This window comes from Pinus tabuliformis, chromosome 3_2, assembly GCF_031772625.1.
Source record: "Pinus tabuliformis cultivar Carrire ecotype Pingquan chromosome 3_2, CPIR1, whole genome shotgun sequence".
NCBI lineage: Eukaryota > Viridiplantae > Streptophyta > Pinopsida > Pinales > Pinaceae > Pinus > Pinus tabuliformis.
The window spans coordinates 1,043,357,794-1,043,367,347 of record NC_142302.1 but is presented as its reverse complement, the minus strand read 5'-3'; the positions used below and the strand labels follow the sequence as shown (position 1 = coordinate 1,043,367,347).

At 37.6% G+C, this 9,554-nt stretch overlaps 1 pseudogene across 5 annotated transcripts; it reads left to right on the top strand.

The window, feature by feature from the left end:
- The first annotated feature begins 937 nt into the window (after positions 1-937).
- LOC149184161 (pentatricopeptide repeat-containing protein At2g03880, mitochondrial pseudogene) lies at positions 938-4,157 on the top strand (annotated as a pseudogene). Of its 5 annotated transcripts, none has more exons than XR_016257233.1 (4): positions 938-3,507; positions 3,622-3,673; positions 3,784-3,853; positions 4,127-4,157. The product of XR_016257233.1 is annotated as a pentatricopeptide repeat-containing protein At2g03880, mitochondrial pseudogene, transcript variant X5 (transcript). The 5 variants fall into 5 exon arrangements; XR_016257231.1 differs by having other exon boundaries at positions 3,774-3,853; XR_016257230.1 differs by having other exon boundaries at positions 3,622-3,853.
- The last annotated feature ends 5,397 nt before the right edge of the window (positions 4,158-9,554 follow it).

Below are 9,554 nucleotides of genomic sequence, written 5' to 3'. Positions count from 1 at the left end.
TTTTTGGCCTATTATAATAAGGGTAAACTTGTAGATTTTCCCATAAGTTGGATTCTTTAATAGGCATGTTTCTTATTAAACTATAATTTTCTTACTAAATTTTGACCTAAGCATTGTGGCATTAACCAATCTAGAGACTATGATAATAATCCAAATATAAGGTCACGACCAAGCCAAATATCAAATTGGTGTATGAGACCCCCTTGTTTGTGGGACAAAGAGCCCACCTCCACACAATGATTTGAGGTTAAAAGTGCAAATTTCCCCTATGAATTGAACTCCTTGATAAATGTGTTTTCGAACATCTCGACACTTATTAAGTTATAAGCTTCCTACTAAATGTTGACTTATAGGTTGTGACACCAACCAACCTGGAGGTTATAATAATAATAATCATCATCATCTAATTTTAAGGTAAAAGCCAAGCCAGAGACCAAATTAGTGTATGAGACCCCGCTGTCTATGGAGCAAAGAATCTATCTCCATGAGACCATTTTGTTTGTGGAGCAAGGAACTCACCTCCATACAATGATTTGACTTCTAATACCTAAAAAAACATATATACTTTACCCCATCTAATTTTAAACTCATGACATTTAAAAAAAAACACATATCCTTCACCATTAAAACCACTCAAACTATACCTCACTTAATCATATTTAAACTTAAACTTCACCCAACCATCTCAACCCAATCTCAACCTAATACCAAACTCTTCTGGAATAAAAAAATAAAATAACCCCTGCTCACCCAAATAAGCTCAACCTCAGCCTAGTACCAAACTCCTCCCCAGCAAAAATAAAATAATGAACACATATTTCAAACACCTACCAAACAAACTTAATACTCTCTAACCTCTCCTTAATATGACAATTGTCTTTTGGTAACCTAAATATCTAGGCTAAGAAACGTGAAGATCAATTGGTTACATAGTTGGGCACATACCATCAATTGGTAGCAACTTGAAAGCATTGTGTTTATCACATAAATCAATGGTGCGTAGTAGAGTAGTGTCTTTGTTCGCAAGCTCATAAGCTTGAGGTCAAGAATCCATCATGAATAAGGATTTCTTTGTACCCTTATTTACATGCATTCCCTAATCTTCAAACGCAGTCCGTTGAAACTTCTGACCCCTTACTCTTGTTCTACATTGCTGTGGAAGGATACACAATCCCACAGAATCCCTCCAAGAATCTCCGATAATATTTGACCAGACGCACTAAATAATCATAAATTAATCGATGCATTCTTTGGAGTAGGTTATTCCGTTATGGGTTTTCGAAATGAGAAAATCCCATCAGACTCTGAATCATAATAAGTTATTCACCATTAGTGGCAATAAGAAGGTATTAATCTGTCCTCGGTTCATACATTGCAGAATTAATTTCACAACCAGCACCAATTTTAATGTTGATGGCCATGTTCTTAACGCAGAACCATATGGGAATGACAGAGCGTTGTTCAAGCAAAAACCCGTTCAGGATCCCCTGGCCATTTTGCAGCAGAGAGACAGCTTGGTAGACTCTGACACCTATGCTTCCATCTTACAGAGATGCAAATTCCTCCCAGAAGGCAAATTGGTCCATGCCCACATCATTCACTCTGGGTTTAAACCCAATATGTATTTAGGAAACACGCTTGTCAATATGTATACAAAGTGCGGCAGCCTGGAAGATGCCATCAGGGTTTTGGAGAAAATGCCGAAGCGGAATGCAGTCTCATGGACTGTAATTATCGCAGCTTATGCTAAGAATGGGAATAGTGAGGCCTTGAAATTGTATTACTGTATGCGGAAAACAGGTGTCCAACCCAATCAGTTCACGTTTGCCAGCGTTCTTCCTGCGTGCTGCAACTTGGGAGCTCTGGAACAGGGTAAGGAAATCCATCTAGACATAATTAAAGCTGGGTTTCTGTCAGATGCCTTTGTTGGTAGTGCCCTTCTGGACATGTATGTAAAATGTGGGAATATCGAGGATGCACGCCAAGTGTTTGACGATATGCTTGAACGAGATGTTGTGGCGTGGACTTCAATGATTGCAGGATATTCACGGCATGGACTTGTGGAAGAAGCCCTTGTGTTGTTTCGGAAAATGCCTGAGCGAAATGTAGTCTCATGGACTGCGATAATTGCGGGGTGTGCACAACACCATGCTTTTGGGAAGGCGCTGAAATTGTTCAGGAGAATGCCTGAACGAGATGTGGTTTCATGGAATGCGATGATTGCAAGATGTGCACAGAGGGGATATTCTGCAGAGGCACTGAAGCTTTTTGAAGAAATGAAAATGAGGGGTGTGATACCGGACTCAGATACCTTCTCTGGTGTTCTTCTTGCATGTACCAACTTGATAGCTCTGGAGCAGGGCAAGGAGATTCATGAAGAAATAATGATGAGAGATTTGATGTCTGATGTTTTTCTTGGGAATGCTCTTGTAGATATGTATGCAAAATGCGGAAGCATTGAAGATGCATACCGAGTGTTTGACAAATTGCCTAAACGAGATGTGGTTTCATGGACCACAATGATCTCAGGATATGCCATGCACGGGCTTGTCAAGCAGGCCATCTGCCTCTTTGAACAAATGAAAGAATCTGGCACAACCCCGGACTATGTGACCTTCATTGGTGTTCTGTCCGCTTGCAGCAATGCAGGCCTAGTGGATGCTGGTAGGCAATACTTTGATTGTATGAGTCGAGTTTATCATATGAAACCTGTAATGGAGCACTACTGCTGCATGGTTGACCTCCTTGGACGAGCTGGTCGCTTGGAAGAGGCAGTAGACTTTATCAACAAAATGCCGACAACACCCAACGCGGTCATTTGGAGTTCTCTTCTCAGTGCATGTAGAACCCATTGCAACGTAGAGTTAGGAGAGCAGGTGGCAGAGTACATTTTTGAATTGGAGCCTAGAAATCCTACACCTTATTTGCTGTTGTTAAATATTTATGCAGGAGCTGGCAGGTGGGATGACGTAAATAAGGTGCGAACAATGATGAAAGGCAGGGGGATAAAAAGGAAAGGAGGATGTAGCTGGATTGAAGTCAATAAGCATATGCATACATTTGTTGTAGGTGACCGGTCACACTCACAAACTCGAGAAATCTATGCAAAGTTGGAAACATTGTCAGGGCAGATGAGGGAGGCAGGGTATGTACCAGAATCAAAGTTTGTGCTGAATGATTTAGACAATGAACAAAAAAATCAAATTCTCTGCCACCATAGTGAAAAACTTGCACTTGCATTCGGGCTTATCAATACGTTCCCTGGGACTGCTATCCGGATCCTCAATAACCTTCGAGTGTGTGGTGACTGCCATTCTGCCATCAAGTTTATCTCCAAGATTGTTACAGTGGAAATCATTGTGAGGGATGCCAGTCGGTTCCATCACTTCAAGGATGGACTTTGTTCCTGTGGAGATTATTGGTGATGGTAAATGAAACAACCAGTAGACAATAGGCAACAATATTAACAAGTGTATGCATATCGCTGTATTGCTATGCCTGGACCAGGTATTATAGTTTGTTTCTAAAGAAGTGTAGGGTTTGGACTATAGTGATGCAAGGATAGTTTCTGATCTAGTCTGGGAGGATCACTGATTAACTGCTATTTTATGCTGAACTCAGAGACATGATGATTAGGCGAGACATCTTTGAGAGGCACACATCAAAAGACCGGGTAAATCTTGAAATTCAAGGCAGGAACTTTTTAGATTTTAATGGGTTTCTGATGGTATATTATTGCATTTGGATCTCTCTTATGGCATACTGTTATGTAGTTGTTTGCAGGCAATGTAGGAGAATGCTGGGTTGTGGTGGCACAAAATATACGAGGATAACTGTTAACCCCATGTTTCTGGTATTTTTGCATTCCATGGTTGATAAGATCTTTCCATGAATGCTTATTATTTAACTTGATAGAGAAATGTTTAAGAGTGCAATTAGAATGAGAATAAAATATGCCAGTCATGAATTAGAAAAATGTTGATTGGATTTAACATCCTTGCTACAGAGAAATACAGTAAAAGATGTGGCAATTCTGAAAGCTCAATATATTAAGAGCTTTCAATATATTAAGTGGGGCGGTAGGTTTTTTCTCATATATTTGTTGCGCTTTGGATCTGTCATACAGCACGCTGACTAAACTTGTTCACTAAATGGGATTATACACGAGATGGCTCAATAGACCGTATGAGGGTGATTTCTAGCATGATGTTTCTGGTGTGTGTATTGTATTACTTATCTATGAGGGAATGCTTATCTATTTATGTTATTTGAAAAATGGAGAACCTAAATAGAATAAAGGTTTTGTGCTGTGTTTGCAGGATTTTTAAAATACTATGAGGACTTACGATGAGTATGAACTCAGTTGATCCTTTAGTGACATGATTGTTGAGGATAATGGAACTTAAGAATGGCAAAGGGATATATTCCTTTCCAAATCCCCAAAGTTGTACCACGAGCAGGCCCACAACTAAGGATTCGTTCTACAATCAAGATCTGAGATCATGTAGCAGATAATAAAAGAGCATATGCATTTTGGTCGATGAGGTGCATGTTGGAGAATGTAACTAGTTTCAGTGTTCATAATTTGTACTATAATGTATTTTATACAAAAAAAAAACAAAAAAAAAGAAAAAGAAAAATTATTATTATTTTTCTAGACAAGCATGTTCTTCATGCTTCTAGGTTTTTGAGTCAAAAGTTTATTTTTACTGAATGTAAAAGAAAAAAAAATTATGTAATTTTGGAACAGAAACCCCTCTAGATGCCAAGTGGGCCTACATGTCAAGTTGACCTTGTCCCAAAGAACATGTCCATTCGCACCCCTCTAAACTATATGAATAGAGGGAAGTAGAAGCTCATTTAAAAACACACAATTTGACAAGAGACTTTCTGAGGGAGAAATTACATTGGAAAGGGCAAATTTGCCAAGCAAGGAGGGTTGGGAGGATATGTGAAGAGAGGCCTCGACCCATAAAAGTCACCATGGCAAGCGTACAAGACAAACACCAGCTTTTGGGCAAAAATAAACTCTTGAAAGGCTCACACTTCTTCCTCGATGAAGATTTAACCAAAAAACAACAAGAGGAGAGAAGGGATGAAGTGGAGAAAATTAGAACAGCAAGAAATGAAGGGAAAAGGGCATGGTTGTACAATGGTAAAGCTGTTATTGTAGTGTTTGGGCCTCTGGGCAAAACAGGGCAGCAAGCTGGCAATAAAGAAAAAAACGGAGAATTCAATAATAGGGACGAAAACAACAAGAGCAACATGGACGGAAAGGGGTGAAGACTCAAATTTGAGTCTTATGTGCCAAATTGCATAGCAGTCAAATCCTACCTAGGTCTACCTTAGTTTAGTTTGTTGGAATTGTAGAGGTTATCTTTGGAGGAGGGGACTTGGGTTAGGGCCTATTGCGGAAGGTAAAGACATAATTTGCCTCACGGAAACTCATGAGCATGATGGTTGCAAAACTCTTGTGTTTGACGGTTATTTGAAGTTGATAGTTTGGAATAAGGTAGCAGAAAATGACAAAAGGTATGGGGGAATACTAGTTTTAGTGAAAGAAAAAAAAGGTTGTCACATTTAGTTAATTAAAGAAGATGCAAATAAACAATATTTATGGTTGAAAATAACAGAGAATGAGAATCACATAAGAATTGCAACATGCTATTTTGCCCCTCAAGTCTCAAAAACTTACAAAAATAAGGGGTTTGACAACAAGGATCTGTATGTAGCTTTAAAACAAGATTTTGTCATGTATTCTCAACAGGGAGAAGTTCTGTTAGTGGGAGATTTCAATGTTAGAACAACAAATAATCAAGCTAGCATTCATTGTTGCAAAGAGAATAACAATCCTATTTGGCTCACTGAAGAGGAGAATCCCCAATGGGTGAGGTGTTCAGAAGATGACAAAGTTAGCAATCATTTTGGAGAGGAGTTGCTTACACTGTGGGGCTTTCAACTTAATTATTTGCAATGGTCTAGATGGATGGAAAAGGCCTGGGAACTTCACTTGCAACACATACAATGGGGCAAGTGTCGTTGACTATGTGATGTGTTCACAAAGCTTGATAGAAAAGATAGACAAAGTTAGTATTGGAGAGCATATTTGGGACTTAAAATCAGACCATAACCCAATTTATATAAGGTTATCATGGTTAGAAGAAAGGCAACATAGGAGGAAAACCCAATGCTCTCGACAATCACTATCAAGGGGAAAAATTCTTCTAACACAAGAAAATTGTACTATCTTCAAGACAATGTTAGAGAGATTAATTCAGAAGGAGAAAACTGGTTTCAAAAGCTTCAACAGTCATGAGTTAACAAATATAATTCAAAGTGCACTTGAGAAGTGCAAAAGAGCAAAAAATAGGAAATCAAAATCAAATTGTTTTCCTGTAAATGCTTGGTTTGATGAGGAATGCAAAATGGCAAGGAGAACCTTGAAAAAGACAAGAAACGAGAAAATGAATGTAAAGTTATATAAACATATACTAAAAAGGAAAATAGATGAGTTCATGCAAACAAGGAGAGAAGAGTTAATATATTTAAGCAAGAATAATCCAAAGCTTTTCTGGCAGGAACTGCAACCAAGGTAGAGGCAAATTAAAAATAATATTACAACCAATCAATGGTTTGAATATGAAAGGCAACTCTATGAGAAAGAATTTGAGGTGGAGCCCCCTTAGGATCAACACAAATTCAAAGCTCTTCACATTACAGGAGGTGGAGAATGGAATTAAGAAGTTGAAAATAGGAAAGGCAAAGGACTTGGTTGAACTTCAAGCAGAGTATCTAAAATGGGGAATGAACGCTCTTGCACCGCACATCATGGAAATATTCAACAACATCATTCAACAAGGATTTCTAAGAGACTGGACAACTAGCCTAGCAATACCCATTTTTAAAAGTGGAGACATTAATAATCCATCCAACTATAGAACAATTATGATCAATCCTTTGTTTGCAAAGCTTTTTGGCAGCATGGTAGAAGACAGAATTAGTAAGTGGGCAGAAGTAAAAGAAAAGAGGGCAAGAGGACAAGCGAGTTTTAGGCCAAAACATTCTATAATGGATCATGGTATCACGTTGAGACACATTGTTGAAAAGGTTTGGGAGGACAAAGAAGAAGTATTTTGCTGCTTTGTTGACTTTAAAAAAGCATTTGACACAGTCCCTAGGGATAAGTTGTGGAATAGAATGGAAGAACTTGAAATTCCTGTGCATTATAGAGCTGTTGTCCATATACTTTGTGAAGAATTGAAAGTCAAAATTAGAACCTCAATAGGTATTTCAAAAAGCTTTAGAAGTGACATTGGAGTCAAGCAAGGTTGCCTTCTATCCCCTACTCTTCTTGGTCTATATATTGATAAATTGGAAGTGGCTAAATCTGCAAGGTGGAGATGGTGTTCGGTTGAGGGAGTTTGTAATAAAGCTTCTTTTATATGCTGATGATTGTATTGATTTCTAAATTGGCCTATGGATTGCAAATGCACTTATATGCCCTTGAGAATTTTTGTAGAGCAGTGGGGATGCAAGTCAATATTAGCAAGACCAAAATAATGATTTTCTCTAATAAAAGGAAGAAGAGCCATCGTACTTTCTTCTTTGAAGGCAACATTCTTGAAGAAGTAAATGATTACAAGTACCTTGGGATTGATTTCAACAACAAACTCAATTGGGAGGACTGCAGAAAGAAGAGAATTTTAGGAGGTTGGAAAACATTATATGCTCTTCAAAACAATGGTAGAGAGGTAGAGTTACAGGATTGGAAAATGATTAAAGTGCTTTTTGGACTCCTAGTTTGTTTAGTGATGCTATATGGGTGTGAATTGTGGGCTAGCAACACTCCCGTCTCAAAATGGAAACAAATTGAGAAAATAAAAAAACCGCTTGATCATGAACAAGATCAAAATAAAAAGTTAAGTACCTTATGAGATAATGTTGAGTGAAACAGGAGCAACTCCCATTGAAGCAATTGCTATGGTGTGACTCATAAGATATCTAAAAAGAATTGAGCAAATGAGAGTAGGTAGATGGCCTAATGTTATTTTTAATGAAGGCATGAGTGAAAAAAAGAAAACATGGATGAAACAAAACTACACATGGATGGAAAAATGGAATATCTACCTCAATGCTTGTCCCACAAATAGCAAGGAGCTAAAAGATTTTGTTATGGAAAAGTTTCATAAAAAGGTATGGGGAAAAGAGTTGGGTAGAAAAAAGAAATATTACATCGAGGAATTCAACCCTATGTGTGATCTACAACAAAAAGAGTTCATTGGAGCTAGCATTTCATGGAGGGCAAAGGTTCTTATTGCTCAATTAAGACCCAACTCACATCAACTTCGGTGTGAAACAAGACTGTGGAAAATGCCTAAAGAAGCTTGGGAAAAACGAGTGTGTACATTTCGCACGTCTGGGGCCGTGGAATCGAAAAAACATTTCATTTTGGAATGTGATGCATTTAAAGACATCAGAGAAATTTATGAGAACATATTAGCATTAGTGTCTTGGCATTGTCTTTTTAGCGAGGGGATTGTTGGAAGGTTGGGCCAGCGCATCATCAATTTGAATGGGAAAATGATTGAATTGCAAAAAGCGAAAGAGGGAACTAATGGGCTCATAGACTATTTTTAGTCTCGTGGACCTTAAAATATCATTTTATTTCATTTCACACTTGGATGATTTTTGATTTGAAATATCACTGCGAGGGCAAAGAAAATATGGAGAGCCAAAATCTAAAAAAGAGGATATCTTCTTGTTCTAAAACTTGTGGAAGATATATCTTGGTTTGTCTCTTGTTGCTGATGAATCTGCTAGAAGGAAGGTTGGACTTGGCATCTAGAGGTGTAAGTTTTTGTGGTTATAGGTTTTGGATATGTCATTTGATCTGATTTTATAAGAAATTTTTTTTTGGGTTTTTCCCTTGGAGGGGTTTTGCCTTGGCTTGGAGCCTATATATTGTGTTTTATTGTCTTCTGTGATCTTCATGTTTTATAGTAATTGCTTGATGAAGAAAAAAACATAATAATAAAAATGTTAATAGTTTCACAAGTAATTATCATGTAATGGAAATCTAATGATAAAATGAATAACCTCCTGATTTCCAACCTGGTATAAAAATTGTGGTTGAACCAGGAGGTTTGAAGATCACTAATCTTTGGTTCAAAACAATATCTCTGGACAAACTCATTACAAAATGACTTACTCTCCTCTATAAGAAATTAATATTTATATACGAAATTAATATTTATATCTCAGTGAGTTGTTGTAGCTTGCTTTATCGATGGTTCGATCTGAAAAAGTCTGCATTGATGCCCAAGATATTTATAATTGACTCAAAACCCCGAAGATTAGATATATTATGTGACTTACTCATAAAAGCTCGTATGGTTTGAAGATTGTATTATTGCTAGCTTCTTGAAAATCTCTGTGGAAACCCTTGAAGATTCAGCTCGATGTCTTGCACGACGTAATGGGCTCACATTTAACAAGAGATCATAATTATTCCCTCCTATGGTCGTTGACTAAGATCCACATTTTTTGATTCCTAT